The following is a 20,177-nucleotide window of genomic DNA, read 5'->3' on the forward strand; positions in this document are numbered from 1 at the left end:
GAATTTTTGCGAAAGGATAGTATAGCTAAAATATAAAATATTTCCTATTTTTGCATTTTATTTCAGTGTTGAAAATTATGAAAAAGCAAAAGCTCTAAAATTATTATTGTATTTCAGAAATGAACAATAAATTTTGACACACTTGTAGGGAAAAATAAAAAGCAAAACTTTTTCATTTTGTTAGAAAGCTACTGAAAAATCACCTGTACACAAAAAAAAAAAAAAACATTTCAAAAACACAGCAAACCAAAGGGGGAAACACACTATAGTTGGTGGCAACGAATTTTATTTTGTTGTTCATAAAATAGTAAAAACTATAATTAAACATTATTTGAGACACAATTTTATGCAACGAAGCGTCAAAGTGATGATGAACGTGTTTGTTTAACCATTTATATTACCAGAATAAAGAAGAAAAACAACTATAAAAAAGACTAAAGAATAAACATCATTATTATCATCATTCTATAATGTTGTATGACGAAAAGTATTTGGCAGAACATTTCTTGTTACCAAAAAAGGTTTCATTCGTTTGTATGTACATTTCAACGTAATCAGGGGGAAATAAGTGTAAATGTATGAATGAATGGGTGAGTGATTGTGTGAGGAAAAAAAGTAATTTTATTGACCGCTACAAAGAACCTGCTTACCGGAAGTTTTAAAAATGAAAATGCATAAAGGTCTGTGTTACTCAGACCAAGAATTAAACAACAACAACGACACATTGTATGTCTGTTAGAATTTATGACCACTATATACATTTCACTATAGTCAGACGATTCATTCACGCAGTCAGTCCGGTATTCATTCATATATTTTTATTAACATGTCTTGGTATGGTTGGTTAAATTTTACTATTAATTTTTTTAATGTATGCATTTTTTATATGTTTTGTTTTTATTTAAGTGTAAAGTGCGTACAAAATAATTTATCATCATTCGAACAATTTTCTATGATGTAGACCAAGCAAGTCAAAAAAAAGTTTGTTTTACGACCACTTCCCCCTTTTATTTTCCCACTATTCTACGGTGCGTAAAAATGTATGTATGTTTGCATATTTTATGTTGGTTTCCCATCACATTTAACTGACAGTCAGTCAGTCATTCAGTCGCAGTACTACTTCGTGTTGTCGTGGCTATTCTTTTTTCTTCATTCATTTAATTTTCAAATGATTTTCTGTGATTTAATTTTGTATTAGAGTTGATGAGGATTTTTCTCATGTTTTAGCTACAGATAAAAACAAATAGGCGCATTCTATTAGAGGGACAGTCAGACAGGCAGACAAACATACAGAAAGTATAGTATTTGTACTAATAGATGCGTGAAATGTTCAGACGTGTTAGTACTCAATCGTACTGACGGTTTTCAAAATGATGTTACATTATGGTTACAGTTCGTTGCGTGTTTAATTAATTCTTAATTGCATTTAAGTCAAAAATCACTTCTTTATTCTGACACATTTCTATAAACAGATAGAGCAGCAAGCAAATAAACTACACTAAAAGAAACTGTTAAAAAAATACAAATGAAGGGGAATGTAAAAATAAAATGCTTGCAGTTACTACCATGATTGTTTCAAATGGTTTATTTTTCAAAGTTTATTTTTTGCTGAGTGTATTTGAGTATATGGTACATTTGAGCATTTTGTGAAGTGCTTGTCATTTTAATGGCTTGTTAGCAATTAGTAAACAAAAATATTTATTTGTATGATTAAACCAATTTAGAGCTTTTGTTCTATTTCATCCACAGTTTTACAAACTTCATTGTGTAAATATATTTAATGATGGGAAAAAAACATTCACTATGAATCATTTAAATCAAAATCAATCAAATGCAATTATATAAACAAGAGGACAGCAAAAGAAACAAGTGAACAAAATGCTTTAAATAATCGACTAGAACCGGAACAGAACTGAAACACAACACCTGCACAAGACAACAGTAATGCGATAATTTATTTAAAAAATTATGTGGACTGGAACTTAACTAGAACTGAACTAGAACTGAACTAGAACTGAACTAGAAATGAACTAGAACTGAACTTGAACTGAACTAGAACTAACCTAGAACTGAACTACAACTGAACTAGAACTGAACTAAAACTGAACTAGAACTGAATCAGAAATGAACTAGAACTGTACTAGAACTGAATTGAAATAGATTTTATAAAAAAAATAAAGATATTCTTGATATTACATGTAATTTTATAACAACAGGGAAATCTAAATAGAACTAGAACTGAACTAGAACTGGACTAGAACTGAACTAGAACTGAACTAGAACTGAACTAGAACTGAACTAGAACTGAACTAGAACTGAACTAGAACTGAACTAGAACTGAACTTGAACTGAACTAGAACTGAACTAGAACTGAACTAGAACTGAACTAGAACTGAACTAGAACTGAACTAGAACTGAACTAGAACTGAACTAGAACTGAACTAGAACTGAACTAGAACTGAACTAGAACTGAACTAGAACTAGAACTGAACTAGAACTGAACTAGAACTAGAACTGAACTAGAACTAGAACTGAACTAGAACTAGAACTGAACTAAAACTGAACTAGAACTAAACTAGAACTGCATCAGAAATGAACTAGAACTGAATTGAAATAGATTTTATAAAAAAATAAACATATTCTTGATATTACATGTAATTTTAAAACAACAGGGAAATCTAAATAGAAATTAAGAAAAAAAAAAATAATGACATAAACATGCCAAAAAAAAAATTCCACCATAAATACATCACCAAATGTCATGACATTGATATATGTAAGTATATGACTTCCGAATAACCAGATTAATGAGATAAGAAAAATCATATAAATTAAAAAAACAAAAAATATATATCACAATAATAATAGCAACGGACTGTCTTATTTACCATAAAATTTCAAATTATATTCATTTAAATTGCTTTATTTGTGGAAATCTGAAAAAAACATGAACTGTCAATTACATTAAAATCACACATTCATATTAAATTAATTTCGAAAAAATGTGTGATTTTTATCAAAAAGAAAAAATAAATAAATTCACAATGTTTAAACAATGCAGAGAGTTATTTAATGTTGATAATAAAGAAGAATAACAAAATTCCACCATGATCATCAGCAACAACAGCGTCATTACGAGCACACCATAATGTCAATAATCACAGCGAAAAAAATAAATAAATTTTGAAAAAAAACTTATTTTTACAAACATCAAGCAAGTTAAAACATGTGAACCAACAAACAATGAAATTAAATAAAATTAAATGAAATGCTAAAAACTGGGCTGAGCTTTTTTTATTTTTTTTTCTTCTCTACTCGGTTTACAGGCCATCATTGTAGCAGTAAAAATTATTATAAAAATAAACGAATCATCATAGAAAAATATATATGTAGTATGAATGTTTTTGAAATGAAAACATTGTATGTACGAATGGGTTAAGTAAAACAGGAAATGCGGAAATATATGTGTATGTTAGCTTGTATGTCTGTATGTTATAATAACATAACATAATTATGTTATATGTGTGTCAGAGTTTACATCAAGTCATACATCGTGCATGATTGTTATACTACTTATTTTTATTCTGCATATATGAATAGAGTCCATCTCGCTATATACAAATTTATAAATTTTATTGTTTTTATTTATGTTTTTTTCTGTTTATGTTTATTGTTTATAAAATGCCGGCATCATCAGTATTATTATAATAGATTAAATGAAGATGATTTTGCTAAATAAAACGAAAAAATATAAACAATTTCTTTATATACAAAAAAATAACAACTACATCTGATAATCAGGGGTAATCATGTTTAGCTGCATACAACTGAACTAGAACTGAACTAGAACTGAACTAGAATTGAACTAGAACTGAACTAGAACTGAACTAGAACTGAACTAGAACTGAACTAGAACTGAACTAGAACTGAACTAGAACTGAACTAGAACTGAACTAGAACTGAACTAGAACTGAACTAGAACTGAACTAGAACAGAACTAGAACTGAACTAGAACTAATAATGGACTTAACAAATTTCGCATTTTTTATACATATTAACTTTTGAAAAAACTGTATCAATAGTTTTATAAATTACTTTATTAAATTTAAGAACAAAAAAATTAAAAGCAAATAAATCGTTCTCATATAAATCTTTTGTTTTTCTTGTACAAAATTCCACTGAAAATCAAAGTTTTTCAAAATTTATGATTATGAAAACACTTTACAAAATTACAAACTATTAATCAAAAAGAAAGAAAAAGAAACACATTAAAATATTTTAAAATTCTTGGCATAATTCAAATATGTCAAATCTTTAACCTCCAACATGAATACTCCTACTATTTAGATAAAAGTGGACAGTAGAGCAAACGAAACGAAAAAAAAAGATAAATAAATTATAATTTATCAAACAAGTGTCAGTTTTTTTGTCTGCTCTTACAACCGATTCAAAGTAATAAAGACAATATTATGACATGACCAATTGAGTTGAAATTTATGAAAAAAAAGAAATCAAAAAATATATATAGTAAATAATTTTGTTTTCAAGATCTTGACCTTATAATATTAATATGTAATATACTTAAATTTTTAATTTGTGTGAAAATTTAAAATAATAAAACAAAACTTACTGAGAGCATGTGGTGTTAAATTTAAAATTAAATATTAAAATATTTTTTTTTACTGTCAGCTCATTTTATATTTTTTCTTTAGTTAAGATTAATATCAAACGATTTATTATTTTTCTGTGGATTTTTTTTTTCAGTAGGATTAAGCAATAAATTTCTCAACACTTTCAATTTCAATATGTTCAAGTATGAAAAATATAGTATATACTAAAACGTGAGGCAAAAAATATAAAAAATACAAGAAAAATTCAACAGCAAGTCGCCAACAAAATCATAATTTTATTTTATTTATGTATATTATTGTTGTTATTTTTGTTTTTGTAATTCAGTAAAATATTTTTCCTACACGACTCTAATATATGTTTGTATGTTGCTCTCATTTATTTATGAAAATTGTTTTGTTTTGTATAAATATGAATATTTCGATCTAAATCGGACTATTACAATGCCCCACTTCATGCCAAAAAGAACTATACACGACAACAGTAACAACAACAAATCATTTAAATTAAAGAAAAGAGAAAAAAAAACGTTTCTATGTGGGTGACCCCTAAAAACTAAATTATATTTAATATTTTTTTGTTGTTGTTAGGTTTTTTGTTTTAAATTTCTGCTTCATTTCATAAAGAAATAGAAATATTCATAGAGCAGAATTTAAAGATTAAGGGTGTCCGGAATGAAGATATTTAAACGAATTTTGAGAAAAGCTTTTAAATTATGTTTCATCTGATATGAATTGTACTAAACCATTAATAGGCAAGACAGTGAACTATACTATTGTGAAGACTGTAGAATTGTCTAAGAATGTGGACGAAATTGACTACAGTCAAGACAAAATACTTAACTAAAATTGGACTATATCTAATTCACATTATAGTCGCACTATATAGTGCCACGATTATGGTCAGGAAAATAGATTTTTATAGATTAGGTTTTAGTCTACTCTATAGACTAAAACCAATAAAAATCACTTGATCACATTAAGACTTGGATATAGCCAAGAATATGGACTTAAATATAGTCCAGACTAACTAGACTATCAGATATTATGGTATTTCGAGCCAAAATTCGTTATCATTTACCGATCAAAGAACCTATACCAATTGATTTTTGCAACATCACTTTATTTTAATTATTTTATGAAAATATTTTCGAACACCCTAAACTACACAAAACATTTAAATTATTTTACTTGGTTTCCCCTCCAAACTGTGTTATATATGATCGTCTCCATAATCTTTTCAGGTTACTAGTGCTTTTTATATAAAATATTCCACAAAAAATTATATGATTTGATAGGGCTTTAATAACGCCAATGAAAACCAAACCAAAAAAATTAAGCATTATATTATTTAATTGACAATAAATCAATTGGTTTGACTTTTTGGTAGTAAACCTTTAACACCTACTTTAAATATCGGCTATTTGTTGTTATATATATATGTTTTTTTTATAATATTCAAATGAAAATGAAATTGAAATACAAAACTGGAAATGAGAAAGATATGTTTAACACTTCAGCTATTCATTAATTTGTTTTTTTTATTATAAGTTTTATTTGTGGTAGATTTTCAAAATGTTTTCTATCTTGTGGTATTATTGTAACACTTTCGCAATTTCAACATTTAAGATTTGATGGTGGTGGGTTATTGTTTATTTGTAATATTATGATAGTTTTAACAGTTTTTTTATCTATGGTTTTCTTTTTTTTCAAATATTTGAACAGGTGTTTTCTATGCTATTTTTTATTTGGTGTTAAACGCCTTCATTCAGTTTGTGTGTGATTTTTTCGCATTACTTTTTAGAGGTTTTTTTAATCAACCCACCCATAGCTTGTAGTTTATGATTATTTATGCATTTGTTGAAGATATGTAACATATTTTGACTTTTAGAAATTGGCCATTGGAAATTAAAAAAATATATAAATAAAATATAATAGTTTAATAAAAATATGAGCAATATCCGGAAAAAAATTGACAAAAATAGAATTCAGTAATTAATAAAACGTAAATATACGAAAAAAATTAGAAATTTTAATAGATATTTATAGAAATTTTTCAAATTAGATAAATAAAATAACGAATAGATATGGGGGATAACCCCATATTCATAAACAACATTTATTTTTATAAAATGCGTTTATAAAACAAAATTTCCTTATAAAATAAAATTTTTTATGAATAAGGTCTTAAAAATCTAAACAAATAACATAACATACACACAACTTATTTTTAGTTCTGATTTTCTTTGAAAATTTAAAATTTTTTATAGAAAAAATAAATTTGCTTTTAATTAAATTAAAGTACAAACTACTCTATGGTTAATTTTTATTTTTTTTTTTTTTTTTTTTTTGGAATCTTAAAACTTATATTTTAAATTCTTCTTTCAATTAATAGTTTAATAGTAAACTTTACAAATTTTTATTAATAAATCATTAAATAAATAATCTGACATTTAAAACAAAAAAATCTCAAAGCTGCAAGGTCGTTTTATTTTATACTAAACACTTGTTTTATTTTTCATCTTAAAAATTGTGAATAGTTTGTTGGCAAGTGTTTATTTCTACTAAGAAATACCATAAAAACTCTAAAAACTTAATTTCTTAATAAAATAATACAGAACTTTTGGATTTATTATAAAACTATACCAAATTGCTTGAAGTTACAGTTATAACAAACAAGCTTTAAAGTTCTTTTATATAATTAAACAAGTACGAAATTATAGTCGGAAGAGCCCGATCATTTAATACCCTACATCGGGTACAAAAATAAAATGAGATTTGTCGAAATAAGAGTATATTAAACATAATTATAAACTTAAAAGCCCTATTCAGCGGGTTCAGTTGTATAGGGGCTAGGTGAAATTATGGACCGATCTTAACCATATCCAATATGCTTTGTCCCTAGTGCCATAGAAGATCATGTACCAAATTTCATTGAACTTTGATTACAAAGTTTAGAAGCCCTTTTCGGGGGTTCAGTTGTATGGAAACTAGATGAAATAATGGATCGATCTTAACCATAGGATTGGTCAGTGGAACAATAGAAAATCATGTACAAAATTTCAGTGAATTATTATCAAAATTGCGACCTGTAGTTTGATTACAAGGTTTACATGAACGGGTATAGCTAAATAGACTCAGAAAATTATTCTTAGGGATTTTACAGATAAAGATAATCTACATTCTTTGTTTAAACCTAGTTTAATATATGTTTTGTGTTTTTTAGTAAACTGTTTTTCAGTAAACTGAACTTAAATCCACAACTGAAAAACACTATTATTGGTTAAAGTCCGAGTAAATCTGTTCCGAGTTTAATCCAACAGCAAGTTAAGCCAAGTTTAACTAATACTGAACTAGAGGTATTTGTAGGATGAAAAGCCTTTTTAATGGGTTAAATGGTGATGAATGCACAGTTCTTTTCCTACTTATGTATGGTGTCAGCTGTGTGTAAAAAAGCGATGTTTATTCATAAATAACGAAGTCTATTCCGAAACTGCAGTTTGAGTTTGTTGTCGAGTCTGAAGTTTACTGGTCTCTCCATAATGGGACTGCAATGATCAGAGATTATATATGTAGCTCGAGTACTTAAACAAATTTGTTTTTAAAGTTAAAAAAATATATATATTTTTTCATAGCTTTTTATACCATACACCACTTGTTTTGTAAGGGTATTATGCGTTTATGCTGATGTTTGTATAGCACTTAAATATTCGTACTATACCCTCTATTAATTGATTGATTCGGAGTTAATCCTTATTATTGGTTCCACTATTTTTACTACGAGAAGTTGAAATTGCTTTAAACATAATTAATTTTAAATAACAAATAAAAGTAATAAATTATAACAGTATTCAAAAAGTGTTTCTTTTCACATTTGCTTCTATTTCAAAAATGAAAATAAAAAAATATTTATTGTAAATTTTTTTAAGTTTTAACTACAGTTTTCTTTAAAATAGCTTGCTTAAACAACATGTGTTAATGATTTAACCAAGAGTATTATCAATAATAAAAAATTATTTATAAATCACACAATAATCATTTATTATAATAAAAATTATAAATAATCCTGCCAATATGGGTTAATGTCTTACATGAGTAAAAATATATATAACAATATGTAATAAGTATAAATAATACTTAAGATCGATCTTAATCTTTTGACAGCAAAAAGTTTTTTAATTAAGAAATAAAAATAAGCAATTTGTTGCTAATTCAGGGTTTAAGTTTTTTTCGAAGCCCACAAATTTTTTTTTTTTTTTAAACCACAAAAATTAACATAACTTGTTTTTTATTGTTAAAGGTGGTTTTGTTAAAAATATATAAAACCTTTGTTAAAATTTATTTTATATTAGAGACTTTCATAAAATAATAATAAAATATATAACTTAAAACCACAAAAGGAAAAAACTTACCTTTAATTGTTATTAATCCACATTAGTTGTAGTTTTTGTTTTGATTATCAACACTTCTCAGAATTTTTTTAAAGAGCAAGAACACTAATTTGCCACTAGTATTAGGTTGAGCAAAAAACACAGTGATATTTAGATTGCAATAGTGAGGGGTTTGTTTGAGAATGATTAAATTTTATAATGAAAAAAGTGGTTGCTGGGGATCAATAAATTTTTGTTTGTGTTTAAAATTTTCTGATCTCTTTTAAAATGTGTGAAATTTTAAACAACTTTTTTGTTTTCTTAAAAGAAATTTCTTCTTTCTTTACTTTTTCTTATAAATATTATTAAACAACAATAATAATAATGTGTTGAGGGTGTGTAACTTTTTTTATATTTTGTTTTTCTTTATATTTAATTTGTTATTTTTTACACTCTTTTTTCTCAACAAGGAATATTAATGTAAAAATGCAACAACAAAAACACTGATAAAATAATCACCATAATTTATACAACAACAATGAGAAGTAACAGAGAAAATAACGCAGGAATATTAAATGAAGTTTATTTTGTGTAAATTTTTGTAATATAAAAAAATTTTGAATTTGATATTTTTTTCATAAAATTTCTCATTAAATTTTTTCTCTTTTGTATTAAAATATATATTATATTTTTAATATTTTGACATTTAACACTGGTTTCTTTTTTTTAATAATAATTTATATATTTATTTCGTTTTGATTTTCAATACATTCACTTAATTATTTTACACTCGTTATTTAAATCACCACAACAATACAAAACAAAATTTGCTGATAACAGATTGTAATATTTTTCAGATTTAATTTTTTTATATTAAAACTTTTCAAATCTTTTTCTATTCAATTTAGAGCGTTGTTTTTTATAACGTTTTTTTTTTTTTTGTATTTTCTAAATTCTAGTTGTTAGATTTTAATTGTATAATTTATTTGACATTTACGAAATAAAACACGTATTTTTGTTATTTGTATTTTTCGGTTCGTATTTTTTTTTTTTATTATTTTCGATTTTTTGTTTTTGTTTAACTTTAAACACAGTTGGTTTTTTACATAAAAAAATCGTCTCGATTTCTTGTTTTTTTCTTCTTTGTTTTGTTCAGAAGTCCGTTCAAAACGGTATCTCGCTATTGACTAAAATACGACAAAACAAATGAAACACATTTTTCCCATATGTTTGACTGACTTCAATTCTCTTTTGCTGTATTTTGTATTTTTTTCTTTCTGTGTGTTGTTTTGTTGTAGTTGGTTTATTAAATGTTGTTTTTGTTATTATTGCTGCTGCTGCTGGCTTTAGTATAGTAAACGTTGGCGTCGTCGTTGATCATTATTATCATGATCATCTTTATGAACGAGCCATACTAAACAACACAACAAAACTGAGTTTATAGCAAAAACAAATAATAAATAAGCCAAAACCCAAATAAAATGCAATAACAACAACATCATCATTATGATCATACAGAGTTTAAGGGAGTGCTTTGATGATAATGTAGGTATAAATAAAAATTTTGAACCTGATCGTTCAGTTTTAAAGTTTGGTTTACAATGATAGGGAACTACTAAGTTGAAAAGCTTTTCTAGCGATTACATAATTAGTATTTTTTTAATAAATTAGATTAGTTTGCTCCTAGCACAAAACTAGGTAACGCATAAATCCTTCAAAAATCATACATTGCCCTGAAGTGTAAATATTTATCGGCTTTCCATAGAAAAACTTCAATATTAAGTTATAAAATGTTATTTCAGAAACCTCCCCTACCTTTGTGTTATTGTAATATCGAGCTAATGTTGGGACTATAAACCGAAGGATTCATAAGACTCCTCGGATTTTGACCAGAGAATTACATAAGCTGATTGTCGATAACCTGCAGGGTGTGCGACTAGGTTGAGGATTGCATTTCAACAGTTGTATGTCATCAGCACTTCTTTCTGAAGAAGGTACTTGCTTCTTCTGATGTCGCAGAATGATCAGGCTAACACTTAGTAGTTATCAGTTTTAATGATCTGTATACATAAAGATTAACCTGATATAATATTTCGAGAAAATCTTCTTGATAAGTATTGAATACATGGTATACCTTGCTTGTTCGGGGAAGTATGTATAGTTGTTAGTACCATCGGAACAATTAATATGTTTATTTAACTATATTTTAAAATGCACTGACACTCGACAATGACAAATTTAAATTCGGTTTTTGAAGAGTTACGACTTTTCTGTTGCATTTTTATATTTCGTTTTAAAGTTTCAAATTATGACAAATTGGATTTTTCCCCGGCTAAATAATTTCTGAAGTTTAACTTATGATTCACGGTATATATATTGAAACATGTTACTTATTGCATCCATACTTTGAGATTTTGCATAAGCGTTTGAACAAGTTGTTACGATGGAAATACACAACACGCTTTGAGGCGGCAACGCGTTTTAAGCATTTGACGCTTTATAAGCTACAAGTTACACACCACGCGTCATTTCGATTTTTTCTTTAATGTTTTTTAAAGGTATTACTGTTAAAAAACACAAAATTTTAAGTTTTTGTTTAAATGTTTAATATTTTTCTTTCATTTTTGGTGAAATTTTATTCATATTAGTGTATTTTTATTCTACACAAAATAAAACACAATCCTGATCAGCTGCCGACGCGTAAAAAGTTGAAAGTTGTTGAACTTTTCGCGGCAGTGTGAAACTTCTTAAATGATATACAATATTTCAACTTTTTTTGGCAGAAGCCTATAACGCGTTGCAGCGTACAGCGTATTTTCTACTTTATACCTTTGACAATGATGTAGTCTTACTCCACCTAGTAACTATAGTACAGTTACTATACCTTCGATCAACAATTTTAAATGCTAATATTTCTTTATATCGAAATCATGGAATTAGAGAAATGAATATATATTATATCCTAAGAGTAAAAAATAAACGGTTTGATCACGTGACAAGAAAATGACAAACTTAAAACTTCCAACCATTAGATATACAAAACTATTCAGTCATTTACTTCACTGTGTACTAACTTTAGACGGGAATAAAACAAAAACAAATATTATCATTATTATCACGATCGTTTGCTGTATTTGCTTCTTTTTTCTTGTTGAAAAAAACAAATGCATTTTTCTTTAGTACCAAATGCAACAGTTTTTTATTTATATTAAGTAACAAAAGCCGTATGTTGTATTTTTTTGTGTTTTCATTATTCTCTTATTAAAACCCTTGTTTTTTCACACAATTAAAATATTGCTGTTGTTTTTCGATTATTGTCTCTTTATATTAAAGTGCTCTTTGTTTTTTATTTCTTTTAATATCAGGTTTATACGAGTTTTTCTAGTGTAGATTTTGAAGCAGAGTTTTTAGCCATTTGATGTGATGGTGGGTTTACTAAGTAGATAGAGCTGGTTGTTGTTATTATTTAGAGAATAGAGTGATCAAAACAGAAACAAGAATATGTTGATGATGACAACCACATAATATAAAAAACATGTAGCCAAGAACATGTTGATAAAGAAATATCGTATGTTGCAGGAAAAATGTTGCTTGAATATATAAATGTCTTTTTTGTTTAATTATGTTTTAAAAGTGTTTCAAAGTGGGTGCTTTAAAGTGTGAGTGAAAATTAAATAAAAATAATTGGGTTTTTTACACTTAAAGTGTGTAAAATTTGTGTTTCAAATTACCAATAAGTGGTGGTTTACGTGTGGAGAACATAAAGTGGAAAACTGATACAATTTGTTAGAAAAAAATTTCATAATATGCAAGGATATAAAATGAAAGCAATTAGTTACACACATTGTAAATTTCTCACACTCTTTGTTTACGGATCAACAAACTTTTAACTTTTATATTTTTTATCAATAAACAGATAGGCTTTAAAAAAGAGTTTGTTGTTATTTTCATTCAACAAGAATGCATAAATATTTTCCCACTATAAGTGATTAAGCCATCAAATTGACCAAACCAAATATTATTGAGTTTTTTCCACCGAAAAATTTAAATTCTTTTGACGGTAGTTTTTTGTGCCTTTCGACAGCATTATTTACATTACAAATGCATTTGCCAAGCATTAAGAGTAAATAAAAGCAAACAAATAATGCACGAAATGCACGGAGGAAAAAATATGAAAAGGTTTATAAAAATCTAAAATTTTTTGATTTTACAAGTTAGGGTGTCCCATAAAAATAATTTATAAAGAAACTGAAATGGTTAATTACTATCCGTTAAATAGGTATTTAGTGAAACTTTTATTTGGTGTTTAATGCATTTTTTTAGGAATTTAATAAAGTTTTTTTTGGTATTTTTGTGATTGTAGTTGTTAACCCTTTAACCAATAATATGCAGATGAAGTTTTAAATCAACCAAATAACGTTGGATGTCATAAACTACAGAGACAATACAGATCAAATACAAAATTTATATTTTTGGTTGATGTCTTTTTTCAATAAACGAAATAAACAAAAAAATCAAAACTGCAAATACAATAGAATCAATTTATACAGGCTTAAAATTATACAGAAAATAAACTAAAATTACAAATGCAGTGTAAACAAATATATGTATGTACATATGTAGATTTTGCAGTGGTTTCGACGAATTTCAAATGAGCTGCAGAATTTTATTATTCTGCCCCTAAGTGAAATTGTCATCCTTTGACTAGTTTATTGGGGTGATTGATATCAAAACCTTTGAAAGACCATTATCCAAAATGCTACATTAACGCTACGATATACAATGAAATCATTTTTGCACTGAATCATTTCTTGAATCCATTACTATAATCCGAAGCGTAAGAGATCGTATGTGAAGCCCTGCCAACCAGCAGAGTAACTCCAATTTAATTTAAAATTTCATCAAATCCACTACGTACATTTGAATTTAAGCGTTTGATACTCTTTTGAATCAATTCTTTTTAATCTAATGCTTTTATCTCTCTCAAATCATAATACTCCAAACATTAATATAGCGCTTCTTAAAAATACTTCTAATAATAATGAGTATGTTGAGTGTTGGCGGCAATGATTATACACATTCTATGTAAATAGTTTATTGCTGCTTTCTAGTAGTTGCTGATAATAATGATAATGTTTGTTGGTAGAATTTAGAGCTGCTGGCTGTTAGTTGTTAGTGTCACCAGCAGCAAAATAATTTTGTAAAAATGCATGTTCCCATGATGGATTGATTCATCTTCATAATTATATGTCATCAATAGACAACGAGCTGAATGCAACAACGATTTCAAATACATACTCACACAAACATTTTATAGTCATTATAAAATTTTATGAAAAAATTAAAAAAACTGAAAAAGCAATGAAAATTAATCGACAACACTTTTAAAATAATAAAAAAAAAATATATAAAAACAACAAATAAATTTTAGACAAAATAAGATAAATATATTAAATTTTCACAGTTGTGAATGAAAGTTTTCGTACGATTAACAAGCGCCCTCTTAAAGTAGTATAAGTCAGGTGTAAAACCACGGGGAAAAAAAAGGGAAAAACGAAAAATTTTGATATTGAAATTTTAAGAATAAAGAAAAAGAAAATAAGTAAAAAATTTCCCCTCACCCCCCAAACGATTTAGCTGAATCTGAGCCCATAATAAACAGACCTCATTAAAAAACTGTATTCCATATTTATTACTATACAGCTATGTCAAAAGACTAGTCTATGGACTATACACTAAAGGCTAGTGAATAGAAAATTTCATTAAGATTCTAATACTGATTTCATATACTAGTCCACAAACCAGTGAGTCGATTAGACCTTAAAAGACTAGTCAATTTACTAATTTCAATAAACTTGTGCATCGATAAGTGAAAAGAATAAAATATCCTACCAGTCAATAGATATATTCGAATAGTCAGTAGACTAATTAATCGACAAGTCAGTTGAAAGCACTAGTGAATCGACTGGTGTACCGACTTAACCAAACTACACCATAGAGTAGTCCGTAGACTAATAAAACGATTAGCCAACGGACTGGTCAATATACATTGAATCAACTAGTCATTAGACTACTCTATAAAAAATTCGATTTATGGTGAATCGATTAGTCAATGAAATAGTGAATGGATTAGTCAGTTGACTATTGAAATGACTAGTCAATAAGTCCAAATAATAATTGATATTCAATTGAACCGAGTGGTTAGTGGTCAGGTAACGATTACGTTGACTATTTTATAGTCCAATCCGTAAAGGAATTTCAAAGCTCCTAAATATCTTTTATGCATACAAATATTCGACAAAGTTCCATAAAATGGAGTATTAACACTTTTCAATTTTATTGTATGTAACAATATCTAGGAGAAAGAAATGTATGTTATAAAAATAAAAATACAAAGAAAGACAAATAAAAACAATTATTTTTTTAAATACAGTATTTATTAATTTTTACATATGTACCAATGAAAACCAAAGAAAAGCACGAATAACAGAAGCATATGTTCAATAAAACAAAATTCCATTAAGGGCGTAAAAAGAAAGATCAAAACCAAATGATCACTTGCAAGATTATGATGTGATTATTATGGTTAAAGTTGGTTGTTGCTATGTTATTTTATCATTTGTAAATTGTTGTTTATTTAATATTTCATTTTCAATTTAAATAACCATGACACTACATACTAGCTTCATACTCATTCATTAATATAACAAAAAAAAAATAATCTTAAAAAATAAAAAAAAAATATTTCAAGACAATAAATGAAAGTGATGTGTGTGTATTTTTGTAAAAAGTTTAAAGTGTCAGTTGTAAAGAATTCCTGGCATTTTGTAAAACAACATCATGTGCAACAACAGCAGCTTCGTCATCATCAATATCACATACATTAACGTTTAGCATCATCATCATTATTACTATTATCATTATTGTCATGATCATCTGTGTTCATTTATTTATTTAATGTTTTTTTTTTCTTGGGCTTTCTTTCTACATTTTGCTGTCTTTGTGGGGTCTTTTCTATATTCATTTCTTGTATTAATTTGTTTTGGCTGTAATGTGTCACTTTTTTTCTAAATACTTCTTACATACATATAGAGTCAAACGGAGAGACGGACAGAGTGAAATACTTTCATATGAACATTATTTTTTACATATTTACATTTTTGTTAATATTACCCAATAGATAAATCTAAATAATGTTACTTTATCATATCATACAAGTCAAAAAGAGTATGTATTCACATTCCCATTAAGAAATTGCTACATACTGCAGCATATAAAGGCTTTTGGTTTGGTGGCACAGTGGTGTGCAATGCTTTTGCCTAGTTGAGAAAAATATGAAAATATCTTTAATATTTTGTTAAGTTTATTTTTGTTAAACCTATTTTTCTTTTCTGTAGACAATTTTCGATATATTTTATATTTATCGATTCCCAGCAAAAAATTATTGATGTCATATTACGAACTACATCTTAATCACATCTAAAATGCGATTACATACATATTATTCACTTTTATAAAACAAATTCTTCCTTACAAATAAAAAACCAGTTAAAAGTGAGGAAGGAATATAGAAAAGTTATTACAAATAACATATTTATTTTATTATTAGTACACTAAGGTTTGGTAAAAAACCAGTGCAATTTATATAAGCGTTTTTTAAAGAGAATATGTTTAATTTTTGACATCCAAATATCGAATTATTACTCTTCTGGGTAATAGTTCATAAATTAGTTTAAGCGAAATTGTCAATGAATATTCATTAAAAACATTTTGATAAATTTTTCTTTTATACAAACATTTTTATTATTTTTATAGAAATTTTTTGTTGAAAACATCCAATTTAAAGAAATTTTAAATTTCTAGAAAATTTTTTAATAAATTAATATTTTTTAAAAAACTCTATTAGTTTTAATGACTTTTGTTTTATAAAAAACTTTTAAGTAATTTTCTTTTTATGGAAACTTTTTATACACAAATAATTGTTAATACATTTTTAGTTTGTGAAAAATTTTTTAAGATTTTTTTAATAGAAAATTTTTGATGAATTTTCTTTTCAATTTTTTATAAATTTTCATTTAATGAAAATTTTCCAATATTTATTAGAAAATTCTATTAATTTTTATGACTTTCGTTTTATAGAAAACTTTTAAGTAATTTTCTTTTTATAGAAATTTTTTATACAGAGATAATTGTTAATAAATTTTTTATATATGAAAAATTTAAAAATTTTATAATAGAAAATTTTTTATAAATTTAATTTTCTTTTTACAGCCATTTTTTTATAAATTTTCTTTTAAAGAATTTTTTTCAAATCTTTTCTTTGTGCAGCATTTTCGATTAATTTTCGTTTTATGAACAATTTGATTTATGGAAATTTTTCTTTAAAAATAAATACACCTGTTTCTTTGGATTCGTATAAGTAGCATTCCAAACTTTCTAGAACAAACTCCCAAGGGGGTATTTAATACGAAATTAAAAGAAGTTATAATCTTCCGACATACTGTAAAATGAAAGATTAAAAAATAAAATAAAGAACACTTATCACACTGTAAATTGTATAGAAAAACACATCATATACAACCAATAACACGGTCGTTTTGGATTTAATTCAGTCGGCGGTTTCTTTACATAACAAACATTACATTTCAACTCATCTCAGCCTATAACGCAACACTCAGCTGAATGCAGCTATGTATCCTACAGAAACATACTACATCCATATATATTTTTTTCTCAGATAGATATTTGTATTATCAACAACATCATCACCAAATCATAGAAAAAACCACATAGTAGAGAAAACCACATCGTGTAACATACTTTGCATGATTGATGACAAATTGCGTTTAATGTGGTACTAAATAAAAAAAAAACAAAATCAAACACTCATACATAATAAATACATTAGAAGAAAGAAATACAAAACATGTAAATGTATTTAGTATCTTGTATCTATTCAGTCGGCAATTTCTAAAAACACAACATTTCTTTTATTTATTTACTCTCACTAAACTATATTGAAAAAATTAAGATAAACTAACAGCACGAAGTATAAAGAGAAAACAATTAATTGAAATGCTTTACTTTATATAACTAATATTATTTATTTGATTTTTTTTCTAAAAGAATATTTATTGTTGTTGATTTTGTATATACATACGTATTTCTTAAATACATTTAATATAGAGTAGTAATTTGAACACTCCTCCCTCATCAAGTGCTAAGTGGCCGTTTAACAAACAAACAATGTTCGAAATGCCGCACGAACATCATCGACAAGCAACAAACAATGTGTCATGTCATTAAAATGAAATATATTTTTTCTTTTCGTTTTCTCCTTTGCAATGACAGACTCCCTCAATATGACTATTGTTGGGTCAGGTCGTGGGGGTTTCTTGTTAGAATTTTTAATAAAGTACTAACTTATATTGTTGTTGTTTTGTATTATATTTAAAGAATTTATATTTTTATGACTCATATTCGTTGTACGTAACATATTTGCAAAATATTTTGCTTCTATAGAAAATTTAATATTTTTCGTCAGTCTGTCTGTCTTTGTGTCCATGTAAAGCTTGTGCGCACGCTACACTTCTCTATTTTTAAGATTATCGGATGAAATTTGTTTCATACTTCGTTTTTGAGGCGAGGACGAACGCTATTATTTCGCCGGTTGTTCATACAACAGTACCCTCGAATAGGGCTTTTGGGCTCATGAAACTTACGATTTTTTTTAATGATTCATTCGGTCACTAATAACACGATGAAATTCTACATAAATAACTTTGAAGAATACGTAAATTAATCTATCAAAATTTATAAGGATAGGACCATATAACCCCATATGAGTCTTGTAAAAGATCTAGTTTTTTGTGAAAATATTTCGGAATTAAGGTTAAAACCAATTAAAATTCCTTAGTATTTAAAATATAATCCCCATTTTTAACATGGTATACTGAATCATATGGTCGGCAATGACCGACTATACATTCAAACTTGTTTCAGTTAGCTTTGACTTTGATGTGGAAATATTGTTAAATTAAAATTTTTAATACATGCATACCATCGAGGATGTTTACTTATTTTGAATGATAATATTCTATAACAAAGAATATTTTTCGTTCTTTTGTTAAAATTGTTTAAAAAGAATTGAAAAGCTTTGTATTTTAAATATACATACAATTATATTTATAAATCTTTCTAGTTATTTTTATACGTAAATAAATATGTATTGCTAGTTACTGCCGGAAAATTAATATATTTTAATTATTATTATAAAATTTAAATTTGTTTTTCTTCCCCCATGTACAAATAAATAAGTAAAATTTTTAAATGAAAATATTGATATTTAATATGTATTTACTTTATAAATAATTTATTTTTCTAGCTAAAGGCAAAATGGCAAAAAAAAAACAAAATCGGCTTTATTGCTTTCAAATTACCACTTCTCATCTCACAAAAATAAATGTTTATAATAACATCCTTGCTTTCCAAATTGGTATTTTTAACTTAAAAAACAATTTTAATTTTTTTTATTTTTTAGTTATTTGACATGAATAGGTATTATTTACATTTTCTTACTTTGATTGAAATTTAAATTTTTCCATCTTTCGATGAAAACAAAATAATTACATATTTTGAATAACATTAATGGTTGGACTTAAATTTTAAATTAAATTTAAATTTTCTTTTTATTGGAATAGGGAGAATACATATCAAAACGGAAAGAAAACTATTGTTTTTTTGATTTTATTAAAATTTATTACACATATTATGATTTGAAATTTTTAATTATTATAAAAGGACATTATATGAGGACACTTTAATTCTCTTTTATGTTCTAGTAGGGGAGAAACTTTTAATTTAAATTCAACTAAAATGTAATTTAAAGAATTTTTTTTATACAATATCAAAAAGTTAAACAAACAGAAAATAATATCAATTAGTTTGGAAAACTCGCATATCTTTTAAACTACAGGACCAAAATTTTGAATTGAAAAATAGCCTATAGTTTCCATACATACAGGAAGACATTGTAAAAATTTCCAAAAATCGGTCCAGCAGTTTAGATGTCTATGAAGTCCAAATAAATAAACATACAATCATAAACACAAATTCATTTTTATATATTTCTTAAATTGTCTTTCTATAGAAAATATTTGATATATTATCTTTTTATAGA

General features: G+C 26.1%; 2 protein-coding genes across 5 annotated transcripts in view; one reads left to right on the forward strand and one right to left on the reverse strand.

The window, feature by feature from the left end:
- LOC111686939 overlaps positions 1 to 20,177 on the forward strand; it is a 360,960-nt gene that overhangs the window by 266,126 nt on the left and 74,657 nt on the right. The gene's annotated exons all lie outside the window — the stretch shown is intronic.
- Positions 1 to 20,177, reverse strand: part of LOC111686745 (protein folded gastrulation) — an 87,005-nt gene that overhangs the window by 43,262 nt on the left and 23,566 nt on the right. Inside the window, exon 1 of one of the 2 annotated variants that reach the window (XM_023449127.2) lies at positions 9,041 to 9,328. The exons of the other annotated variant lie outside the window; for it this stretch is intronic. The gene's annotated coding sequence lies outside the window, so the exon portion shown is untranslated. Of the gene's footprint in view, positions 1 to 9,040; positions 9,329 to 20,177 lie in introns of those variants that run through there. 2 annotated transcript variants of the gene reach the window in all.

Source organism: Lucilia cuprina, chromosome 3 (assembly GCF_022045245.1).
Source record: "Lucilia cuprina isolate Lc7/37 chromosome 3, ASM2204524v1, whole genome shotgun sequence".
Classification (NCBI taxonomy): domain Eukaryota; kingdom Metazoa; phylum Arthropoda; class Insecta; order Diptera; family Calliphoridae; genus Lucilia; species Lucilia cuprina.